At 41.1% G+C, this 6928-nt stretch overlaps 1 non-coding gene across 1 annotated transcript; it reads right to left on the bottom strand.

Annotated features, from left to right (window-relative positions):
• Window positions 1–845: 845 nt before the first annotated feature.
• LOC122237575 lies at window positions 846–952 on the bottom strand. Its single transcript, XR_006216161.1, has one exon. It is a non-coding gene; the product is annotated as a U6 spliceosomal RNA (small nuclear RNA).
• Between the last annotated feature and the right edge of the window lie 5976 nt (window positions 953–6928).

Genomic DNA, 6928 nt, shown 5'->3' with positions numbered 1-6928 from the left:
ATCTGATAGCTGAACTAGTTGCTACCAGGTGGACCATGGTGTTTCCCTGCTGAACATAAACAAATTCACAGGACGGTAAAGTCAGAAAAGGGCTCTCTGCGACCAGTATGGAATAAAATGTCTTATATCCTTATAGTTAAGTATGGCTCTTATAGGCAGCATATGGTTGGACTTTGTTTCTTACCAAGTTTGGAAATAATAGTCTTTTAATTGGAGCATTTAGCTGATTTGCATTTAAGTTAATGAATTTATTTCAGTTTTTTCAGTCATTTTATTCTATTAAAAAATTTTTAATGTTTATTTATATTTGAGAGAGAGAGAGAGAGAGAAAGTGGAAGAGGAGCAGAGAGACACACACAGAATTTGAAACAGGCTCCAGGCTCTGAGCTGTCAACATAGAGCCCAGCATGGGGCTTGAACCCATGAACCGTGAGATCATGACCCAAGCTGAAGTCAGATGCTCAACCGGCTGAACCACCCAGGGGCCCCATCAGTCATTTCAGAAATAGTGGGTTTTTTTTTTAATTTCTCCTTCTTGTTTTACATTCTTTTTTTTTTTTTTTACAGCATCATCAGTCTTTAATAACTTATAGGCAAAATCTAAAAAATAGTTAATAATAATACAGAGGACACACACAGCTTATAAACACAGTTGTGGATCTACAAATGTGGAGGGGTTCTTGGCACTTTCGCACAGACACAAAAATAAAGACTATTGTGACTAGCATCCCTAGAAAAGCAGCCTGCAGAGACACCCCAGTTGGGGGGTGGGCCGGGGGAGGGGTAGCCCTCGTTCATCCCAGATGCATTCTCCAAACAACCTTCTTTGGCCCCAAAACATATCTAAAAATATGGAACGCTTCACGAATTTGCGTGTCATCCTTGCACGGGGGCCATGCTAATCTTCTCTGTACTGTTCCAATTTTAGTATATGTGCTGCCGCAGCGAGCCCTTGTTTTACATTCTTATACCCATCTTTTCTTGTATTCTTTTGGCCTAATAGAAATTTTATTATTTCTTTTTCCTTCTGTTAACTTGTCAGTTACATGGTTTTGTTTTTGGTTTACAGTTCTTTGAGTGGCTACCCTAGAAATTATAGCACGCATCCTTTACTTATTATAGTCTAATGTAAATTATTGCTTTTGCCAACATACTAGGACCTTAGAACACTTTCACGCCAATAACCTCCATTGTACATTTTATATTACTATGGTTACACATTTAACTCTGCAAATATTATAATGCTCCCCAAAACATTATTATAATTAGTGCTCATCCCGAAAGGTGCCCTCCTTATTGCCCATCACCCATGTAACCTACCCCACCCCCACCGCCTAGCAACCCTCAATTTGTTCTCTGTATTTAAGAGTCTCTTATGGTTTGCCTCCCTCTCTGTTTTTGTCCTATTTTTCCTTCCCTTCCCCTATGTTCATCTATTGAGTTTCTCAAATTCCACATGTCAGTGAAATCACAAGATATGTGTATTTCTCTGACTTATTTTGCTCAGCATAATACCCTCTAGTTCCATTCACATTGTTGCAAATGGCAAGATTCCATTCTTTTTCATCGCCGAGTAGTATTCCATGGTATATGTATACCACATCTTCTTTATCCATTCATCAGATGATGGACATTTGGGCTCTTTCCATAATTTGGCCCCTTCAAATCAGCACTTTTGTATCCTTTGGATAAAATCCTAGTAGTGCAATTGCTGGGTCGTAGGGTAGTTCTATTTTTAATTTTTTGAGAAACCTCCGTATTGTGTTCCAGAGCGGCTGCACCGGCTTGCCCTCCCACCAGCAGTGCAAAAGGGTTCCCCTTTCTCCGCATCCTCGCCAACATCTGTTGTTGCCTGAGTTGTTAACTTTGGCCATTCTGACAGGTGTGAGGTGGTATTTCACTGTGGTTTGGATTTGTGTTTCCCTGATGAGGAGTGATGTTGAGCATTTTTCTCAGGTGTCTGTTAGCCATCTGGATATCTTCTTTGGAAAAGTATGAGTACACTATTTTTATTAATAACTCATTTGGGGCCTCAATTTCCTAGAGATATTGAGATCCTCATCGTTTGTTACCTTTGTGTAGCCTGGCTTAACTGAAAAGGTGCAGGACAAAGCCTCTCTCTCCTGGACAGAATGTGTGACTAATTTGCATACGGGGAAGTTTCAGGGAAAAAAAAAAAAAAACACGCCCTTAAAGATTAGGGCCGTTCGAATTGGAAGTCAGCATGGTGTGAATACCCTTGCAGAGAATTCTGGGCATAACCTAAGTCTCTTAGGTCTCTTTTTAAAATAATCATTTTAATTGAATCATAACGTGTCTACAGAAAAGTGCAAAAATCCTAAGTACATAGTCTGATGAATTATCATAAAGTGAACAAGCCCATGTAACCATTACCTCGGTCAAAAAATAAAACTTTACTAGCATTATGGAAGTTCATCTTATTTTCTTTCGTAAAAGTTATCACTATCTTGATTTCTTTAAAAACCTTTTTTTTAATGTTTAATTTTGAGAGAGAGAGAGAGAGAGAGAGAGAGAGAGTGTGAGCAGGGGAGGGGCCGAGAGAGAGGGAGACACAGAATCAGAAGCAGGCTCCAGGCTCTGAGCTGTCAGCACAGGGCCCGATTTGGGGCTCGAACTCATGAACCGTGAGATCATGGCCTGAGCCAAAGTCAGACGCTTAACCGACTGAGCCACCCAGGTGCCCTCACTATCTTGATATCTAATGCCATATTAATTTTTTCTTATTTTTAAACTCTGTATAAAAGGGAATTATTTCTTCACTCACCATTGTACTTTTGAGTTTAATTAGTGTTATTTTGTGGAGAAATAGTCTATTTTCTTTGCAATATAGCATATTTATTCTCTTGTTGACATGCTTTAGAGTTAAGATAATGCTTCCATGAACATTCTTGTACATGCCTTTTGGTGAAAGTATGTTTCTGTTATGTATGTGCTTCAAGTGGCTATGGTAAAGCATATGGAATTCGTATGTTCAATTTTTCTTTTATCTACCTACCAGCAGTATATGAGAGTCCCAGTCCCTCCCTATTCTCACCAACATATGAAATTGTCATGTGTTCAGCCACTTCGGCATATGCTGAGTAACATCTCACTGAAGTTTTCGTTGGCTTTTCCTTGATAGCTAATGCGTATGGACACCCTGTCTTATGTCTAGTGACCATTTAGATACCCAATTTTGTGAAGTGCCTGCTTATTCTTTTTCACGCTACGTGGTAAGCAAGCAAGGTAAACTATAATCTCAGTTCCTCTGTACCCTCTACATCTACTGAGCACAATCCCAGAATTTTATTTGCTTTCTTGGCTGGAGCCTTTTTATCAAGGTCCACGGCTCCCACCTAACTTCCCTCCTCCGATCATGAATCTTCATAGAATGAAAGACAGACACGGGAGGCTGGAATGCAATTTTATCGTGAAAATATTTGACAGGAAGTTTTCCAGAAGGGGAAATCGTTGAGGGTCTTCAGTAAAAAGGCATACTTGTGGTGATTAATCTTGGCCACTCAATTTCCTTCGCTATAACATTAGTAAGGATGGTTGAATCTGAGTTAATGCAGCACCTTCTGTTGTTACGACAGAAGTGAACTTCCGTTTCATCTTTTCCGCATCGATCTCTGCATACTCCATAGCCTTGGTGACATTTAGAGGTTTCTTCTATCTTCGATCTTTTGAATGCTTTTTTCATGCTTCCTGGGAAAGATACGGCTATGGTCAGTCTCTATGCAGCCATGATGACAGAAGACATAGAATGCGAAGTGCACGGGAGCTGGGATCAAAGCCATCTAGATTCAAACCTGGGCTCTGTTATTTACGAGATCTTGGTCTTTGGACAAGTGACTTCGGCTCTCTGTCCCTTCATTCCCATCTGAACAATGGAAATAATAATAATAAAGACTACTTCTTGAGGTTGCTGTGGTCATTAAATGAGTTAAGGCATGTCAAGTCCCTAGAATAGAGTCTGGCACTTGCTAAGAGTTACGTAAACGTCAGCCTTTGTTATAGTTATTGTTGTTGTTGTTGCTACTATTGCTATTATTATTAAAGGTATTTCCCTGAAAGTTTAAGACTACAGGCTTCGCCTATGTGAGTACTTGTGGGGCAAGTTCCCATTTGCCTGAACAGAAATGTGCTTCTGATGCTTAGTTCCTTGGGCATAGCCAGATTCTGCTCTAAGGCAGGACACATGCATATTAGTGCACATGCTTATCAGTGCCTCATTGCTTTGAAATAATAAATATGTATTACAGCTGAAACCCCCTTTGCAGTGCCCACCTTCCCAGAAACAGGTACTGTGTATCCATGTGCACGTTGGCATGGATACATGTATACAACTCAATTTATTCACAGATCCACTATCACATACAAACTGAACACGGACACACCCATAGGTGTGTGTTCACAACCACGCATCAATGCACAGGCCAACAAACTAGTTACTCAGATATATACACATGGGTATACAAGCCTTCTGTCTGAAAATACTTTAATGGTACAGTTCCCTTCATATAGCTTGTATTCTGTAAGCATTACTCATTAGAAGCAGTTGGGTTTCTTAAAAAAAAAAAGTCCCTTGGAAAGAAAATAATGACTATCAAACACTTAAAACTACTTGTGCTGAGAATTTTTGTATGTTACTTCAATGAAAACTTACAACAAACTATCATTATTTCCATTGTTCACATAAGAAATCTGAAGCACCAAGAGAGACTGTTCCTGCTAAGGCCCCCAGATTGAAAAACGAGAGAGCCAAGGTTTAATTTCTGGTCTACGTGACTCAGGACTCTGGAGTGACATCAGGAAGACAATAGGCTAGGAAACTCCAGGCCCTCATTTCCCCCACAGAAACACCAACTAAGCATCATGTGGACCAAAGTAGCTTTGTGGGAATTCTAGAAACCAGTTAAAAAGTTGCATCAAGGGGCGCCTGGGTGGCTCAGTCAGTTGAGCGTCCTACTTGGGCTCAGGTCATGAACTTGCGGTCTGTGGTTTCGAGCCCCGCATCGGGCTCTGTGCTGACAGCTCAGAGCCTGGAGCCTGCTTTGGATTCTGTGTCTCCCTGTCTCTCTGCCTCTCCCCCGCTCATGCTCTGTCTCTCTCTCTCTCTCTCTCTGTCAAAAATAAATAAACATTAAAAAAAAAATTAAAAAAAAAAGTTGCATCAACTGGGGGGCACCTGAGTGGCTCAGTCAGTTAAGCATCTGACTCTTGGTTTCAGCTCAGGTTATGATCTCATGGTTCATGGGTTCGAGTCTGGCTTCGGGCTCTGCACTGGTAGCTCGGATCCTACTTGGGATTCTCTTTCTCTCTCTCTTTCTCTGCCCCTTCCCTGTTCGCACTCTCTCTCTCAAAATAAAATAAATAAGTAAGCATTAAAAAAAGAAGAAGAAGAAGAGGCTGCATTAACCAAGGGAACACCTGAGCAAGAAAAAGCCACATTCAGAATGGTAGGAACACTTGTGGCATTTTGCCCAGTCTTGCTCCACCCACTCCTCGGTGCAAGGTGGCATGGTCAGGAGGAAGCCACCCGATTCCCAGCTCCTCCCTCAGCATGGAAGGAAGGAAAAGAGTGGCATCTTCTTACAATATTCCGGCTTGTGTGTGGGCTGCCTGAGGAACTCATATCTGCCTTGCTTGACTCAGAGCATTGATGAGAATGGTGGCACAGTTTGGGTATCAGGTTGGCGAGGGCTGAAAGCAGCGGAGAGCACCTTGACTTGTGAGAGTTTCGGGGGACTATGGTCCCATAGGAGCCTCATGACAAGAGATTATGGAAAGAGGAATATAAGGCCTTGACAGTAAACAGGTGTAAGTTTCTAAGAGAAATTAAGGCATTTAAAGCAACGTGTATATGGAAGAATCAGGGTTGGGGGAAGCACACCATAGGCCCAGGGAGGACATATGCCTGGAAGATGCCAGAGAGGACCTTAAGCTTTCACGAGATTAGTGACGTCTACCCCTGAATGGAGCCAGTGTGTAAAGACTGGGAGTGGGAGCCGTTTTTCCAAATGACCGGTTTTCAAAAAGAGATCACAAGGCATACAAAGAACAGGGAAACAAGACTAACTCAAAGAAACAAAATAAATCTCCAGAAACTTACCTCAAAGAAGCACAGGCCTGAGACTTGCCGATAGACTTTAAAACAGCTGTCTCAAATATACTGAAGGAGCTAAAGGAGAGCGCGGACAACCAAACAAGAGCAGGAAAATGATACATGAACAAAAGTAAAATATCAACCAGAGAAATTGTAAAAATGGAATTAAACAGAAAATCTGGAGCTGAAAAATACAACAACTGAAACGAAAGTTACTGTAGGGATTTAACAGCAGACACAGGAATTTCTACCACTCCCCCCCTTCAAGAAAAAAAAGAAAGACACACATCAGTTTGAACAACTACTTGTGCACGAAAATACCTTCCCAAGAGCCAGTGGATTTCAGGTGAATGATTACAGAACCTCGGTGAAGCCCAGAAATAAGAAAAGGTACACTGAGTCACGCTGTCACCCCTCCCCCACGCTCAGGCAGCCCAGTTCGGAAAGAGACACTTTCCCTGTAGGAGAGGGAGTGTAACATGAGTGGCCAGTTAGCACAGGTTAAGGAAATAACAGACATCAGACTGGAATAAATGGAATAGAGACCACGAAAGACAGAAAAGATCAACAAAACCAAGCTGGCTTTTTGAAAAGATAAGCAAAAGGGACAACCCTTAGCTAGATTAACTAAGAAAAAAAGAAAAAAAGAGAAGAATCAAATAAATAAAATGTTAAAGAGAGAAATTATAACTCACACAACTGAAATACAAAGAATCGTAAGAGACCACTATCAACAATTATATGCCAACAAATTAGATAACCTACAAAAAGTTGTATAAATACCTATAAACATCCAACTTACTAAGACTGAATCACGAA

The sequence above is a fragment of the Panthera tigris genome, chromosome A3 (assembly GCF_018350195.1).
Source record: "Panthera tigris isolate Pti1 chromosome A3, P.tigris_Pti1_mat1.1, whole genome shotgun sequence".
Taxonomy (NCBI): domain Eukaryota; kingdom Metazoa; phylum Chordata; class Mammalia; order Carnivora; family Felidae; genus Panthera; species Panthera tigris.
This window is presented reverse-complemented; position numbering and strand designations above follow the sequence as displayed.